The sequence below is a fragment of the Petaurus breviceps genome, unplaced genomic scaffold (assembly GCF_028583685.1).
Source record: "Petaurus breviceps papuanus isolate PSGF00001 unplaced genomic scaffold, PetGlider_PUasm1.0 183, whole genome shotgun sequence".
Lineage (NCBI taxonomy): Eukaryota > Metazoa > Chordata > Mammalia > Diprotodontia > Petauridae > Petaurus > Petaurus breviceps.
In genome coordinates, this window is record NW_027185791.1 from 19,675,848 (window position 1) to 19,694,663 (window position 18,816).

At 37.5% G+C, this 18,816-nt stretch overlaps 1 protein-coding gene across 13 annotated transcripts in view; it reads left to right on the top strand.

The window, feature by feature from the left end:
• Positions 1 to 5,716: 5,716 nt before the first annotated feature.
• AOPEP (aminopeptidase O (putative)) overlaps positions 5,717 to 18,816 on the top strand; it is a 567,977-nt gene continuing 554,877 nt past the window's right edge. For 2 of the 13 annotated variants that reach the window (XM_069087997.1, XM_069087996.1), the window contains exon 1: positions 5,729 to 6,845. The gene's annotated coding sequence lies outside the window, so the exon portion shown is untranslated. Of the gene's footprint in view, positions 6,846 to 7,285; positions 7,482 to 18,816 lie in introns of those variants that run through there. The other 11 variants (XM_069087994.1, XM_069087995.1, XM_069087998.1 and 8 more) reach the window with 11 other exon arrangements.

Genomic DNA, 18,816 nt, shown 5'->3' on the forward strand with positions numbered 1-18,816 from the left:
ATAACTGTGGGGGTGTTCTTACGATGCCAAATGAAGGGGCCAAGTATCTCCAGATTGATTAGACTCTTGAGAGGTTGATACTTTAAAATATGAAGACATTATGCATTTTGTAAGATTGCTGAATAAGCATTTTACAATATTATGAATACTTATAAAACAGGGGCAGTCTTTGGTCTGGGGCAGTAGCCAGACAGTTCAGTGGATCCCCACAAAGGACCTCAAAAATTCCCATGGTAATTATAGAAAACAACAAAGGGAAGATGAGCTAGAGAGTGCATCACTACTGATTGGTGGATAGTTTTTGTTTTTTGCTTAGTAATGAGTTTGGGAGTTGAGCCAATGTCATGCCCAAACATAAGTTTGTATATTGGCCATGTAGTGGTCACAATATTATTGTTATGGTTTTTGTAGTTCATAGTATTTTAAGTTTTAACTCAGTCTCTAAATTTTGATTCCTAACAGGTCACCATGTTGAGGCTTCCACCTTTCACAGAGTTTAGGTTTCTACAGTTTTTCACTTACTATATTTTATGACTTTTCCCCACTCAGGGCCCCACAGAAGAGATTGCGACAAATTTGTGAAAGCAATGAGAAAATGTGGAGGGAGAAGACCAGACAGCCAACAGTGACATAAATCAATACACTTGCCTTGAATATCCTTCCTTTGTATAGTGGTCACCGAGGTGTGCGGTATTGCCTTCAGAGGTGCTTCTTCTCTCCATGTTATGGTGTGTTTGTAACTACAAAATAACAACTAGATCACATATTGTCTAGTATAGTTTATATGAATTGTGGGCAAAGCTAAGCTTTCCTCCTATCCTTTTTTCTTGAGAAGAGTGCCTACAGAGCATTAGGCAACCTAATGACAGTTCAGAAGCCAAGAGAAGGTAGGGAACATTATAGGTATAACATCAGGGGCACGGGTGGGACCAAAGGATTGTCATTAATAGAAGTACTTTGAAATCCACCAGTTGGCCAACACCCAAGCATATGCCTAAAGTGCCAAGTGGCATACCAGCTCCCTGTTTGATAAGTAAATTTTTAAAAGTTCTTTTATGCAATATGTCCCATTTTTCTGATTTGCTATGAATCCCAGGATTTCCTCTGGTTCCCTGGCAGGTACATTAGAGAGCATCTAGTCTAGTGGTATCAAACTCAAATAGAAATGAGGCCACTAATTATACATAAAGATCCCTTCATATCTTGTATTGACTTAGTTCAAATATATAATGTCATCTTTTTAAATTTATTTTTATTTGTTTTGTTAAACATTTCCCAATTACATTTTATTTATTTATTTGTTGCTTTTTGGAGGGCAATTAGGGTTAAGTGACTTGCCCAAGGTCACATGACTAGTTTTTGTGTTAAGTGTCTGAGCCCGGATTTGAACTCAGGTCCTCCTGAATCCAGGGCTGGTGCTCTATTCACCTTGCCACCTAGCCGCCCCTACCAATTACAGTTTAATTAGGTTCAGGTTGCACTCAGACGTGTTGGGGCTTGCAAGCCCTATGTTTGACACCACAGATCTAGTGCAACCCTAGCATTTCACATATGACAAGATATGAAGATCTCAAATGAGCAACTTGTCCAAGGTCACACAAGTAGCACTATATATAACAGCATAGTTTTGAAACAAGATACAGTTTTCTCTCCACTATACAACATATATCCACATTACTATTTAACACTTAATCAATGACCTAGTCACACAAGCCTTACTGCATCAAGGCTTTTCAAGGAGATCAAACCTTCAGTTCTGCCCTTCGGTACTTTCAGTGTATACAAGGAGGCAGCCTGCTGAGATGGGAAGAGCATACCTGGGGCCTTTGACATTAGGAGAAAGCCGAGTCTGAGCTGTGCCTCTGACACTTACTAGCTGTGAGTGACTGACTATTCATGCCTCTGGATCTCAATTTCCTCATCTGTAAGATGAGATTGAAAGTATCCACTTTACAGAGTTAGTGTGAGGGTCAAATGAAATGATATATGTAAGATGTTCCACAAACTTTAAAGTGTTATATAAATGTTAGCTATTATTATTAATCTGCTATTATTCATATTCATGAATTGCTGGGAAAAAGTTTTCATCTCTCTTAAGTCAATGTGATACATCTCTCTTAATGTCATCAGGCTGATCATGGGCATAGACACTCCCATTACTTGAGCTTATAGTTGAAATCTTTTCAACTCTAGGACTTTCCAAAGCTTATGCTTTGCTGGCATAGCCCCAGTATGATGAGCCCAATTGAATTAAATTCCCATAGAGGCATCCTCCTACTAAATTCTTCAATTAAGAGAGTGGGTCTGTTACGAGCCCACTGGCCTACAGTCAGATGCAACACCGTCAAGTCAAAGTTGTACCTCATTTACCTCTCCCTATTAACTTCAGCTCACTTGTTTCTTTGAAAGGGATTAACTGAATCACACGCAATGGCATTCTGATGTTATGTTGGGAACATTGGGAGGTCACAGTATATGACCAACATAGAACTCAGTATACCCATCAATTTCTGCTTAATAGAAGCCCAAGTCAGGAATCACCCAGAGCATTAAAACAAAAATGTGACAAATTATTTACTATTTTTGGAAAGTCTGCATAGCTTGAGCTATACACTTTTAAGATACCTGAAATCCCCCCACCATGTCTAAGAAAGAAATAATTAACAAATTTATGAAGAACTTGGAAAGGAAACTGTATGTCCTCATTAGAATCAATCTGCTTAGGAATGAGACACAAAATTTATGTCTATTTTAAAAATTAAATTAAATTCACAAAATATAATTTATGTTAATCTTAAAGTTGATTCAAAGTAGTCTGCCAATCACATAGGCTGAAGATGTGAAATAAAAGATGCTGTAATTATTTATGAATGTAGCTACACATTTGGCATAACTTATAACTTGATAAATTGATGCCAAGCAATGAACTACATTCATATTTAACTGTGCTAGAATTAATGGGACAATGATAAAGTTCTGGGCTGTCTGAATAGAGGAGAGAAAGAATGTGAGTAGACAATTTAATACACAGATTATTAGAGTTGATCACATTCCTCCTTCTTTGTAAAAGAGGTATAGGGGACAAAGAGAAGAAAAAGTAAAAAAATATATATTATGGAGGGAAATATACAACTAATAGTCATAACTGCAAAAAAGGGGATGAATTTACTCTCAAAACAGAGCAGACTGGATCCACAGCAGAATAGATTATAAAACTGTGAGAACTGGCCTATTGCTAGGCTAGCTCGGCTCTAGCTAAAAAAAATGATTCCATGTTTCTCCACTGATTGACCAACTCACTTATTGGGAAGTTCCTGTGTACCCAATAACTGCCTATATGCCTACATTTTGGCAGGGAATGCAAGGCTCTACTAATCAAAATCAGTTTAACAAACTTCTTATCCGTGTATGTAAGATTAATACACTTTCCTAGTCACAATGCCCTTGTGGTTGATCGAGGGGGGAAAATTGAAGTCTAGAACACACAATGATTGAATGGGCTTAAGATTCCCCCCCCCCCCCAATTCAGTCCCTGCGAGCATGCCCCATAACAATAATTAGATATCAGGGAAGAGCCCTAGGGATCTAGCAATCAGTTTGGGTATATTTCTCACTGTATTCCTGAGCCTATTTCATGTACCCATGGGACTACAGAACTGGGGAGCTTCATACTTACGTGACTATGATTAAGAAACCGCCTCGCTTATGACCCTTTGAGTATTTATATTCCTTCACAATCTTGTCACAAAAGCACTGTCTAACAATATGTTCAACAGACACATTTGAAACATATATATGTATACAGAGTTAAAATGAGGGAATGGAGTAGAATTTACTATGTTTCAAGCAAATTTTAAAAATCAGGCATACCCAACATGATTTTGGACAAGGCAACAGTAAAAATAGAGATGTTTAAAAGAGATAAGCAGGGAAACTGCTATGTTTAAAAGCATCATAAATGATGAAAAAAATCAACATTTAATATGTATGTGACAAATGGAATAACATTTCAGTACTTGAAGGAAAAGTTAATTGAATTATAGGGAGAAATTGATAGCAAAACTATCAGAATTGGGAGCCCCAGATGTTCCATTCAGACCTAGAAAAATCTAAAAGACAAGAAAGTAGTTAAGCACCTGAAGAGAGTTTCAGAAAAGTTAGATGTACTATGTCTCTGGCCAGTGCTGAATTTTTAGCTGTAAATGGCACCTTTACAAAAGTTAGTCATATGTCAGGGCATAAAAACACTCATAGATAATTGCAGAAAGGCTGATATGTATAACACATGATTTACTGATCCCAACACATAAAAAGATTATAATAAAAGGCATCTGAAGAAAGGACTCAAACTTATTTGGAGACAAAATAATTTAATCCTCAAGAATATCTGAGTCAAAGAACAACATAATAGTTTCATTAAAGAGGATTACAACTATAATACAACACGATAAAACATTTGAGATGCAGCCATATCAGTTTTTAGGGGAAAATTTGTATCTTTAAGCACTTTCATCAACAAAGGAGAAAAAAGAGATCAATGAATTGGTCATGCAACAACAAAAAAAAAAAACCTCAATAAATAAAAATTCCAATTTAACACAAAAATAGAAATTCTGAAAATCAAAGAGAAAATTTGAAAAAAGTTGAATGGATCAATAAATCTATGAGCTTATTCTTTGGAAACAATACTAATGAAATAGATCAACCATTAGTTAAATTGAATTTTAAAAGAAAGAGGTAAAGAAGAAAAAAAGGAAATTATTGGAAACTATTTTATCCAATTGAATATCAACAAAACTGATTAACTTAAAGGAAAAGGCAGAATATTTACCAAAAAAAATGTGAAATACCCAGGTTAACACAACAAAAAATAAATAATTTAAATAGCCCAATTTCAGAAAAAGAAATCCAAAGCAGGGGAAATCCTCAGAACTAGATGGATCTACAAGTAATCTTTCAAACATCCAAAGAAAAACTGAATCCCATATTCTACAAATAGAAGGCATCCTACCAAATACCTACTATGACACAAATGTGATTCTGATATTTAAAATCAGGAAAAATAAAGTATAGACTAAAATTTCTAGTGAGTATTGATGTAGAAATATTGAATAAAATATTAGCAAAGAGGCTATATCAATGTTTTCAAAAGACTATCCATGATCACCAGGTTGGATTTATACCAGGAATGCAGTAATATTCAAAATTAGGAAAATTATAAACATAACAGACCATATCGATGTCTAAAAATCACTTTCTTTTCAATAGAAGTTTGAAAAGCTTCTGACAAAAGCTTGAGACAGCACTCATTTATGCTAAAAACCTTAAAAAGTATAGGAATATGTAGATCTTTCTTTACCATGGCAAATAGTATTTAAAATGAAGAGCTGAAACACAGAATGGTAGAGGTCATTCTAATAAAATCAGGAGTAAAGCATAGTTGTCCATTTAACTACTATTATTTGATAAATTTCTAGAAATGCTGGCTATACCTGTATGTTAAGAAAAAGAAATTGAGGAAATAAGCACAGGAATAAGAAAAAAAAGATTACTTTTTGGAAATGATATGATTTATTTAGAGAATCCTAAATATTCAACTTAAAATTAATTGAAATTTAGGAGGTTGTGTGTGTGTGTGTGTGTGTGTGAGTGTTTTAGATGCTTTGGGCGTGTAACAAGACCTAGTTACTCTCTTTCTCTGGCCCCAACCCTATATTGGTGGGACCACCCTTTGCCAACTACTCCCTTCAAGCATGATTTTCTAGTTAACTCCCTTTGCTCTACCCTGATGGGGAATGGTTTTCCTTTCAACCGTACTACAGAAAAAAAAAAAAATAAAGAGGAAAGTCAATTTCTTTTCAATTACTGTGTTTCAACAACACTTGCATTTTATCGCGTGGTAAGGTGGATAGATTGTAACCCTGAGTCTAAGAGGCCTGGATACAGGTGCTGAGCCTAACCCGCGGTTATGCGCTGCAGGCAAGTCACAACCGCTCAACACCCGGAGACAACTGTCTAAGGTGATACATTGTGGAACATTGTCTCCAACTGCTTGAGTTTCTCAGCCCGGGGTTTTCCCACACAAATGACATCATGGGTCTGGTTGAAACAACTTGCCGGGCTGCGTGCTGGGCTCTGAAGTGCCTTCAAACTCACATTCTGCAAAAGGATGGAATGTCCATGAAGCGAAGCCAATACAAGCAGATGTCGGGAAAGAGAACGGGCATTAACGATGCATGCTTTTAGAACATTAATTGGAATAATTAATTCTAAGAAGAGGCGGCGCCTGAAGGGAATGAGCACCTTTTCAGAGGCTGAGGTGGGGGAGCGCAGAAACGGGAGGTAGAATCTTCCTTTTGGGGAACGTCGCAGACTGCTCGGACCCAACACAGAGAGTGCAGAGGGGAGTAAGTGCAATGAATCCAAAAACAGAATGCGGAGGACCCGGTATACATTTGTGTTTTATTTTGGAGGCCCTAAGAAATCCCAGAAGATTTTTGGGCCTTAGCCTCGGACTCAAATGCGCTCTGCGCCCAGGGAGGGGCTGCTGACGTGCGGGAGCACGGCCACGCCCATCCTCCCCGGGGTGTGAGGACCCCCTGAGGCAAAGTCCACCTAGCACTTTATGGACGCTACATGTTTATTTATCCTTCCCATTCACGAGCAGTGGGACGGACCGGGTCCCTAGAGCCAGAGCGGCCGGCCCGAATGAACCGGGGGGCGGGCACAGGAGAGGCCACGCCCACCAGCACGAGGCAGGAGGCGCGCGCGGATGACGTTGCAGCGACGGAGCCCGTGGGAAGCGCGTGAGGAGACTGCGGCCCCCGGCCCCGGCTAGGGCGCAGGTAATCCGCCGCTGCCGCCTCGTCGCCGTCGATCCCCAGCCGTCTGCGGCCTCTGCTGGGGCTCTGTCCGCACGCGGGGCGGGACTGGTGACGTGCGGAAGGAAGCCCAGCAGCCCCTCGTCCCCGGCTCCCCCCTCCGAGGGCCCGGTGCCCTCCCATTTCGTGACGTGGCGCGGACAGTGCCCCGCAGCCAGGCCGCGGAGGGGGTGGTGCGCCGAGGGCCAGAGTTGCAGTTGTGCCTGTGGCGCCGCCCTCCTGGGCCGCAGGCTCCTCCTCGGAAAGTGGGGGGGATGCGCTGGAGGCACTCCACGGCCAGCCGCTCGCTCCCCGCCCCGTCGGCGCCCCCTTCTCCAGCGCAGCCCCCTCCTTTACCCCCCCCCCCCCCCCCTCCGAGCCCCCCTGCATGCACGGGACACACCGATGCCCGTTCAGTTCCCCTCCCTGCCACGCGCGCTGTTTCACCGAAGACCCCGGATTGGGGCGCTCCTGGAAGGGCTTCCGTCAGTGCCAGGCTTCTGCTGGTTTTTGGGTTTTGGAAACTTCAGCTTTGATCAGTAGCCCGATGTTATGGTTGACAAGTAGCAGCTTCTGTTGTGTGGGAACATGAGGCACTTGCTATCAAGACCAAATACTGAGGTGCATTGGATTTTTTTTTTTTTAATTTTTATTTTTTGGAGGAGGGGAAGGCAGGGCAATTGGGGTTAAGTGACTTGTCCAAGGTCACACGGTTAGTGTGTTAAGTGTCTGAGGCCACATTTGAACTCAGATCCTCCTGACTCCGGGACTGGTGCTCTATCCACTGTGCCCCCTAGCCTCCCCAAGCAATTGTGATTTTTAATTAAAATTTTAAAAAATGTATTGGACTTTTGTGTCTGTGGCAGATGTAGTAACTAATTCCCTTACCAGTGACTTTATCCTTCCTGTCATTCCACCTTGCCCCTCACCTCCACTCAAACCCCCTAAAAAACCCCCATAGACATAGTACATTCATGGCTGAGTCCATCTTCTTCATTTCACAGATGAGGAAACAAGCTCAGAGAGGTTAAATGACTTGCCCAGGGAGACATAGCAGAGGCGGATTTGAACAAAGATACTCTGACTCCAAGTCCTGTATCCTTTATCCACTATGCCCCTTAACTGCCCTTTAAAGGGAGACATTTCTCTTGATATAATTTGTAAACATAAATTATGTTCTAGTATTAAAGAATCTGTATGTTACAGTGGAAAATGCTTTGGCTCTGAAGATAGTTCTTGAGTTCAGTTGCTGCCTCTGATACTGTTTGGTGTGACCTTGGGCTAGTCAGCCTCCCTGGGTTTCAGTTTCCTCATCCATAAAATGGGATATTTGGGCCAGATGACCTCTGAAGTTTTATCCAGCTCTGAAACTGAGATCTTAGTGGGCCAAATGCCCTCCACCAAAGTTCTGATTGATATGATAGGAGATACCTCATATGCTAGTAACTCTGAGATTTTTTAAAACTATGTCCGGGGAGCACAACCTCTGGCTGGTCCTAGCAGGTAAGAAAGGCTTCCAATAGGATGGTACTGAACAGTATGTGTATTTGTTATATAAAGACCAGTCTAACTAAGGTGACCTAGGCTTATCTCCAGTGTAGTCATAAGACGATGAATATTTTTGCCATATTGGTTCTCTGAGACTACTGTTTTCATAGAAGAAGAGTTGAGTTCTGTATAGGTGGAGGGAGTGTTGATCTTTGACACATAGTCCATAATAAACTAATGAATAATCCAGAAACTTCATATTTCAGTCAGGATTTTGGAAAGGACTTCGTCAGCATGATATATTAATGGAAAAGGAGGTGGACTGATCATGTAGTGAAAACAATGGATAACTGGTGTAGAGCCTGCATAATCTACTGGATAATATCAGGAAATCTAAAGGAAAGCTGCCAGCATGTTAGGTAGATTCCCTTTGGAGGTTTTATGGGAAAATGGCACCCACATAAGATCTATGATCCTTTAAAATATAGAATATTTCTCATAGTTATTAGAGTACTGGACATCTTAGAGTACATCTTATATTAATATTGAACTAGTATAATTTTAGGAAATTATTTTAAAATTATGTTAAAAAACATAAGGGGAGCATTTATAAATATTAATATTTAGTTCTGGCAGTAATACAGAGAAAAGATAGAATAAAATTAGAAAAAAGACCCAATATTTTTGTTACAGTTTCCATTTAACATAATCACACATCTAATACTGAAATGGTATTCTAAAAGGATTTTTTAATTTTAACTCTCAGTATATCTTATATAAGTTGACATTTGCTTATTATGATTTGCCAGCTAATTATTATTACTAACATAGAAATGTCATTATTTTTCTAAGAGCATTAGACAGTGAACTTCTGTTTACACAGATTCCAAACAATTGGCACAATTTCCTGTGCTCAGTTTTTATGGGAGGAACAAACCTAAGAAGCACGTTTGCCCCTCAGCTATCTCTAACCTTTTCAGAAGCAGTCACTGGTTAACTGAATTTTTTTTCATAGCTGGGTATTCACCCTTTAGACAGGATAACTGAAATAAAAAAATTTGTTTTTAACCATTTTGTACAGAAACTTTAAAAAATGAATTATGTGCTTCTCTGCTTTCTCAGTGTACCGAACATAAATGGACATTTTTTGATGACTAGGAGTCATCATTATGAACATTAGTTTTTAAACTATCTTCCAATATGATTACCTACCCTCCCTATTTAATTACATGTAGGCTTCTTGCCCTATGCCAAATAGTCCTGTTGCTGAGGCTGTGCTTTTTCTGTGTCTCTGTTAACAAACTGTTAGATGTTCTTTCCTGTTACTCTGCCCACCTCTAGCAACCACTCTTCAGCTCTCTAATTCATGGCTTTTACTCTGCTGTGGACTTGGAAACCAAGTACCATAGTTAAAGTTGTAGAATTGTATGTAAGTAGAGAGTAGGTACCGTGTTTCCCCGATAATAAGACCTATCCTGAAAATAAGCCCTCCCCTTACTGTGTAAGATTCCTCTAAAATAAGCCCTCCCCCAAAAATAAGCCCTATTGAGATTGCTACTGTAGTGAAGGTGATCCCCTGCGCTACACGCTACATTACGGTACCCTCTGTATGTACCGCCCTCCCCCTTCCCCGGGTGAAACGCACGCCGCGCTCCGAGCTGCATCCAATCAGAGCTGCAGCAGTGAGCGCATCATCCTGTTCTTCCCCAGTGATTTGCTTGCTGAGGCCATTGAGAGCAGTGCCACGGAGGAGAGCTGAGGCAGGACAACATAAGCCCTCCCCTGAAAATAAGCCCTCTGGTGTTTTTCTTTCCAAAAAAATTAATAAGACAGTGTCTTGTTATCGGGGAAACACGGTAGGAACTCATTAAGTACCTGAGGAATGGTTAAAGGCAGTGTGGTATATTAGAACAACCACCCGACTAGCTTTGTTACTTACTAGCTATGTAATTGGGGGGGGGAGGGCATTTTACTTCTCTTTGAGTCTATTTTCCTCATTTTCAAAGTGAGGAATTTACATTAGTCTAAATTCTATTCCAACTGGAAGTCCTATAATGTGTGTTAGCTTTAGTTCTTAGACTTTGTGACGTGTTTTGATTGCTCAGATCCCTTTTTTTCTTTTCTCTTGTTTTGGAAACAAGTTAGGATTGATCAAGATCTTGGTGTGTATGTCACAAATTCTGTATAGGTTCAGTTCTGCCTCTTACAGCTTCTTTAACAACAGTACTGTGTAGTGATGTCATCTGAAGCAGCTCAAGGTTATCTGAAGTGTTTTCTGAATCATCAAAGATTAAATTATGTTCAAAGGAATTTTGGTGTTAAATGTTTCATTATATTCTCACTTTTTGAAGAATTGTCATCTCGTGTGTGGCATAGATGCCACATAATATGCTAATCCTTAGTTTACTAGTTTATTTAATTTGCTAGAACATTCTATTCCTCAGCCATTCTTGATAATAGATTTTATCATAGAAAAACTTAAAAGTGATTTCATTTTCATTGTATGCTTCTTACTTTCAGTTATAAGAACCCCCTTTAATGTCAAAAATGTTGGCAGATTCCCACAGAATAGCAGTTTTATTACTATCTGTTGATTGAGAAAATGACAAAAATAGCTACTATGATTTCAGTAACAGCTTTGATGGAATTTGTTATTAATCTAGTGGCTGTATAATTTAAAATAAGTATGTGTGAGATATATTAATCTGTGAAATTGGAGGACTCTTGAAATACTTCTTTGACCTCTCCAGAAGTCAATGATTGGAAACCACTGAAATAGATTTTACTGTGAGAGGTATGTGTAATGAACCTCAAAAATATACATTAACACATACAAAAATTATTAAATTTTTATGATTACTTAGAATATGGGTATTTTATTGAAATAAATGAGATATAAGTAAGGTCTAGAGAGTAACTAATGGTCTACAAATATAAAATTATATAAATGTGTATGAGGTATATATGTATAGTACATAACATGTAGTACTGTCTTTATAGCTATCTTTTTATCAACTATAATTCATAAGAAAACATTTTATATGTATCAATGCCATAGCTTAAAAATAGCATCCATGCATCATCACACATAGTATGGCTATGACCATACATAGTAAGGACCAGTGAATCATATATAGACATACATAGTTATTGCATTGTAGGAACCTATAAAAAATTATACATGTAAACAAGTTGAAATTGCATTTTCTATCAAATTTAAAGGCATATTCATATGTTAAGTTTTATTTTAAAATTTTTTTTTAGTAAGGCAAAGCTATATTATAATTATGGAATCCCAGAAAATGAGAGCTAGAAAGGATGTTAGTGATCATCTAGTCCAACTTCTTCATTTAACAGATGGGGAAATGAAGACTCAAGTTCACGTAGCAAATAGTTAGCAAGCTGGTACTTGACCTGGGTGTCCTGGTTCATAGTGGAATATTTTCTTTGTCACACTAAGTTGTCTCCTAAAATGACTTCAGTGTTACTGATTTCTGTCTTTAGCTTCATGACTGGAGATTTCATTGTCTGAAAATGTAAACTGAAATCTATTTCATTTACCCTGGCATTTGAATCTAATAGTATTGATGTATTTGTTAAAATGTATTTAGGATATGTACCCTGCCCACTTCCTAAATGCCTTTTAGGCAGCTAGGTATTGATATGAAAGTTGTTTTTAAATTAATAATCTGTACAACTCCTTTGAGGACCCCTGCTTTACTTCTTCTCTCCATCTGTATTTCTCTGCATATTCTGAAGGACAGGATCTAAAAGCTTGAAAGACTTTTCTTGTAGTGTTTCATAATGTGTTTTGTATCTGTTAGCAAACTGATAGTAGGCAGAGCTTAAATGGTATTATAGTTTCATATTTTTTCCTCCTAACTCTCCCAGTATATTTGCATCATTTAAATTTACTTAATCCCACTTCAGCAACAACATAAAACATCTAAAACCTGTTTTTAGGTGCATAGGATATAATAATACAAATTTATTTTTTAGGATTTTGAGGCTATGCATACTACCATTTATTAAAGTACTTACTGTATGCCAGACAGTGTGTTAATTGCTGAATATAAAAATACAAGCAAAACAATCTCTACCCTCAAAGAGGTTTACTTAGCCATAGCTGAGGAAGGATATTCATGGAGGACAGCTAATTTTGCTGAATTAACTGTCTCTGTGTTGCCCATGTGGTGGTCCTCTGGGGTGGTCTTCAGGTCAAGAATCAGGGAGAAGCTACTGTTTCTTGTGGCTCTTTGTAATTAGGGGATCAAGAAATAACTCAATTGCTGGATCCTTTAGTTGCCTGAGTCAATTAAGTATTAAAGACAGTATCAGTACCTTTCAAGGAAGAGAACTAGCCCAGTCCACTTGGAAGAGGAGTCTGGTAGATTTTCTTCCTACTACACTAGTCAATGCTAAGGCTTAGTTGTGGAACACTGCTCATTCTTAATTGGCAGAGGGAAATACTCCCAATGAAATAACAAATCTGGAAAAAAAGAAAGCTACAACATTCTACTACTTAGTAGATATTTTCACAATTTTTCATTGATTGTAATTTTATTCTTAACTAATTTTGTTTCTTATGCAGTAATTAATTTCTTTAGTATTATTCAACTTTATAGTTTGTTTTAAAATTTCTTTGACATTTATAGTAGTAAAGCTTAGGTATTGAAATTCATTGAACATTGAAATTGGCACAATTTTGCAGAAGTACAGGAATCATATTGTACAATTTGGTAGCATTAATGTTTTCATTTGCATAAAGTACTAGATATGTCTGGAATTAGAAACTACTTTCTAGTGGTAGGTAATACGTTATATTTACAATATTAAAAGGAGTTTAAGGTTTTTTATACTTATTAACTTGATACATTTCAATGAATATTTATTAGGTGCTTACTATATGCAAGGTACTGTGATAGGTATTGGAAATACAAAGATTAAAAAATCAGACATCGTTCTAGACACAAATTAGTGGAAACAAAGTAATTTCAAAAGGGGAGGTGGGGGAGGGGGGTGGGGAACAGAGGAGCACAAAGAATTAGTGTAATGGGAAAAGCTTCAGATAGAAAGTAGAGCCTGACCTGAGCCTCAAATACCAGAATTTGAGAGTAGGTTAGGATCCCCACTGTAACAAACCCAGATATCCTCTGTAGCTTTTGACAATATTGACCAACCTCTCTTTATGAAATCTCTCTATTTTTTGCCAACAGGTTGTCCATTTTCTCCTTGGAACCCTCCAGAACACCACATTTTACTTTTGGACACCAAGCCCAAATTTGCCTTTTTGTAACTTCCAGATATTGCACCATATATTTGCCCTCCAAGGACAAACAGAACAATTCAAATCCCTCCACATGACAAACTTCAAATACTTGAAAACAGCTAGCATGTCTCCCTTGAGCCTCCTCTTCTCTGGAATAAACGTGTCCAGTCCTTTAGCTTATCTTCATATGACTTGGACTCAAAGCCCTTCCCCATACTGACTGCCCTCCTTTGGATATTCTTCTACTTATCAAAGCCCCCCTAAATTGAGACCAAAGGTGAACACGTACTCTAGATAGTGCTGAATGATGGTGGAGTACAGTGGGTCTGTCACCTCCTTATTCCTGGAAACTGCACTTCTCTTAATGCAGCCCCAATGGCACTAGCTTTTGGCTGCTACATCATACTAGTGTCTCATGTTGAGTTTGCAGTACAATAAAACTCCCAGATCTTACTAAAGAATCATCTTCATAGACATGAGGATTGTACCAATGGAAATTCTTGAGATTGTATATAGGGAGAACTAAAAAAGCAGAGCCACAAAGGCTAAGGGAATAGAGAGCATCTAAGAGGAGGATGTGGTTGACATTATCAGAAGCTACAGAGAATTCACGAGTTTGGTCTTGTTTCTGCTCCTAAGTGCATATGTGATCTTGGGTATAGTTGGTGCAGTGGATAATTTGATAGACTTGGAGTTAAGCAGACCTGAGTTCAAATGGGGCCTCAGGTACTTATGAGTTCTGTGATGCTGGGCAAGTTAATTTGTCTCTGTTTCCCTCAAGACTTCTCATTTCTTAATTGTGGGTAATAATAGCACCTACTTCCCAGGGATTTTGTGAAGATAAAATGAGATGTTTGTAAAGCACTTGGCAAACCTTAAAGTACAATGTAAGTGCCAGTTATTATTATTATACTGCTCAGTGCCTCAGTTTCCTCATTGGTAAAATGAGCGGGTTAGACTAGGTAATCTGCAAGGTTCTTTCCAGTTCCATGATCTTATGAATCACATCACTGTACTGAACTACCCAGTGTTAATACATTTATTTTTCACTTATGGGGACATTCAATGACTAGTTATTTGATGTAAAAATGTTTAAGTTTTCATCTGAGTACATTTTCCAGGCTACTGACTTTGGTATGAAGGATTCTAATGTACTTTTAAACTTCTAAATTGCAAGGATTTTTTTTTCTCCTTCCATGCTTTATTTTACTTTTTAACTCCTTACTATTTTGTTCCAGATTTCCTCTTTATTTGAGGAAAAGTTTGGGGAGTCCCCCATTATCTCAGTTGTTCCAAAGGAAGACTGAAGACACAAAATGATTTGGGGAGTAAAAATACATTAACCTAAAGAGAGAAACTAGTGGAAGCGGGGGAAAAAGGAAAGGGAATGCTTAAGAATGATAGAGTCAGGGAAAGAATAATGACAAAACAAAATTCAAGAGAAATAAAGAATAAGAAGCAGAGATCAGGATCTGGGCTCAATGAAGAAAAGCAGGGCAATAGAGTTAGGAAAAGACTACTTTACTTATAGATAATAACATTATTAAAATTTTTTCTTTCTATTCTTTCTCGGTAAAGGGGTTACAGGAAGAAAAAGTAAAAGAGGATATGATGGAAGGAAATACATAATTAATGATCATAACCATCAGTGTGAATAGGATAAAGTCATTTGAACGAGAGTAGCAGAATGGATTAGAATCTGACCCAAAGTTATTTATAAGGAAACATTCTTGAAACATAATGATTAACACAAAGTTAAGAAGAGACCCTATGTCAGAATCTTTCATGGCTCAAATCTTTAGAAATAAAGATAGCAATTATGATATCAAACAATGCAACAGTAAAAATTGGCATGATTAAAAGAGATAAGCACGGGGCCACTAGGTGGCGCAGTGAGTAAAGCTCCAGCCCCGGAGTCAGGAGGACCAGAGTTTGGTTCTGGCCTTAGACACTTAACACATGCACACAAAAACTAGCCATGTAACCTTGGGCAAGTTACTTAACCCCAATTGCCCTCCAAAAGGCAAAAAAAAAAAAAAAAAGAGAGATAAACAGGAAAAAACCATTATGCTTAAAACCACTATAGCTAATGAAATAAAATCAATAATTAATATACATGTTCTGAAAGGCATATTGTTTAAGTACTTAAAGGAAAAATTAATTGAATTACAGGGAAAATATGCAGTATACTATAATTTTTAGTACTGTAATTTTTAGAAATCTCAATGTGCACTTTTCAGAGCTAGCCAAATCTAACAAAAAAGGAAAGAAAGAAAAGAAAGAATTTAAGAATTGGAATAGAATATTATAAAAGTAAGATAGATCTCTGGTGATTACTCAATGGAAATAGAAGCGAGAAAGAGACAGTATTTTTCTCAGCTGTTCGTGGCACTTTTACAAAAATTAGCCATATATTAGTGCATAAAAAGTCTTTTTTTTTATTTTTTTCATTTCGGGCATGTCTGACTCTGTGACTCCATTTGGGGTTTTCTTGGCAAGGGCACTGGAGTAGTTTGCCATTACCTTCTCCAGCTCATTTTTTTTTTTTTTACAGATGATGAAACTGAGGCAGGGTTGAGTGACTTGCCCAGGGTCATACAGCTAATACGTGGCTAAGGCTGGATTCGAACTCAGGTCTTCAACATAAACAATTGCCAAAAAAAAAAGGAAATATTTAAGGCAAATTTTAAACTACTTACTACAACACAAAATAAATTGTAAAAGGTATTTAAATAAAGGATTAAAACTTTAATGGAGACTGATTCATTTAATTCTCAAAAATATGTGGGGCAAGGCACAAATTATGGAAGTAATTTAATCAAAGCAATTAACAGCTGATTTAAAACTTTTTATTCTAGCCATAGTATTCATGAAGAAGAAATTTTTATTTATAAGCATTTTCATCAGCAAGAAAGAAAAAGAATAGAGTGGTGAATTGGTCATACAACTAAAAAAATAGCCCCTAGAAAAATAAATGAATGAAAACATTGAACAGAAAACTCCCCACAAAAACTAATCAATTGATCCATAAAACATATAATGGGGATAATAAAAAAACAAAAACAAAGCTGTTAAGATATTTAAACTTTTAGCCAGTCTGCTAAAAAGAGAAAGAAATCAAATTGCTAATATAAAAATTGAAAAAAGCAAACTCACTACTAGTGAAGTAAATTAAGGGAATTATTATAGACTTTTGTCCAATTATTTATCAATATAATAGTTTAGTTAAGTGCATAAATATTTGCAAAAATATAAAATTTAGATTAACAGAAAAATCAATAGAGAATTTAAATGATCCAGTCTCAGAAAAGAAAATGGATTTACAAATAAATTCTGTCAAACATTCAAAGAACAGTTAAATCCAGTAGTATGTAAATTGTTTACAAAAATAGAGAAACAGTACTATCAAACTCCAGTTATGATTCAGACATGATCCTGATACTTGAACCAAGTAGATATAAATTATAAAAGGAAAATTAGAGATGAATATCTCCAAAGCACATTGCTGCAAAAAGATTGAATAAAATATCAAATAGTCCATAGCAACACTAAAAATATTTGACTTAGTTGGATTTATATCAGGAATTACATTGCATTTTCAATGTTAAGAAATGTATAGAGGATATTATAGCCCCAAACAACAAAATTCACACTCATATCAATAGATGGAGAAAAAGATTTTGACAGTGTAACCTGTTATGTTAAAATATTAAAAGGCATAAAAATAATTGGGCCTTTACTAAAAATGATAAGTAGTATTGATCCAAAACCAAGAGTTTGCATTTTCTCTAATGGAGAATTCTGGAGTCCTTTTCAGCAATATCAGGAGTAAGATAAGGTTGTTCTCTTTAGAGAATTTAGATATCTTTCCCCCAAAAGGAAAGATATTCAGAGAACACAAAGGCCATTTCTCAAGATCTAATCCCCCTTTTCTCTAAAGTGAAGAAAAGCAGAGGAAGATAATGCTTATAAAATTAAAGAAGGGTTTTTATTAAGCAGATAAGAAAAAAAAACGTGCAAGGGAACTGTAGAGTATGCTGAACAGAACACTAAGTAATGGATGGGGAGAGTTTATATACTTATTTTTTAAATTTTTTTAATGCTTTATTAAATTCTGATTTACATCATTCGTTTCTGCCAGATTTTGAGTTACAAATTTTCTCCCTGTTTTCCCCCACCCACCCCCCCAAAACAGCAGTCCCACATGATATCCCCACCTCCAATCTGCTCTCTCCCATATTTTCTCCCATACCCGTTTCAACTTTTCCAATCGATCTCTATGCCTCAGTGTCTGTATATCTTTTTTTTTCTTAATAACATGTAAGATGGTATTAATAATAGTATACACACACACACACACACATATATATATATATATATTTGAATATTTGATTTTTAAAACTTTCAATTCCAGATTCATTCCCTTTCCCCCCTGCCACGCACCCCCACTGGGGAGACAAGCAGTTCAGTATAGGTTGTACATGTGCGGCTAATGCAAAACAATAACATAGTAGATGTATTGTAAAAGACTGACTAAATTTCCCTCCCTCCTATCCCACCTCCCACTTGTTCTATTCTCTACTTTGATCCTGTCCCTTTTCACAAGTAGGTGCTTCCAACTTCCCTCCCCCCCAGCCTGCCCTCCCTTCCATCATCCCCCCTCACATCCCCTTCCCCCCCTATTCTCCTGGAGGGTGAGATCCCCTATTTAGTGTGTATTTCCCTCCCTCCTCAAGCCAGATTCAATAGGAATAAGGTTGACCCATTCCCTTTTGCCTTTCTATTCTTCCCCTCCATTGTAACCATTTTATTTTCCCTTGCCTCTTCTGTATGAGATAGTTTGCCCCACTCTGTCTCTCCCCATCTCCTCTCATTATATTCCTCTCACCTCTTAATTGCACCTTTTAAGTATCATCCCTTCCTGTTAAATTGGTCCTGTGCCCTCTATCTATGTATACCTGTAAACGTATATACACACATTCACATATGTATTCATATGCCCGCATGCCCTCATATAAAGACATATATATATTTCTAATCCCTTCAACTACTGAGAAAAGTTTCATAAGTTACAATTATTGTTTTTCCATGTAGGAATGTTAATAGTTCAACTTTGGCCAGGTGGCTCAGCGAGCAAGAGCACCGGCCCCAGTGCCGGGACGACCCAGATCAAATCCGGGCCCAGACACCCAGCACCAC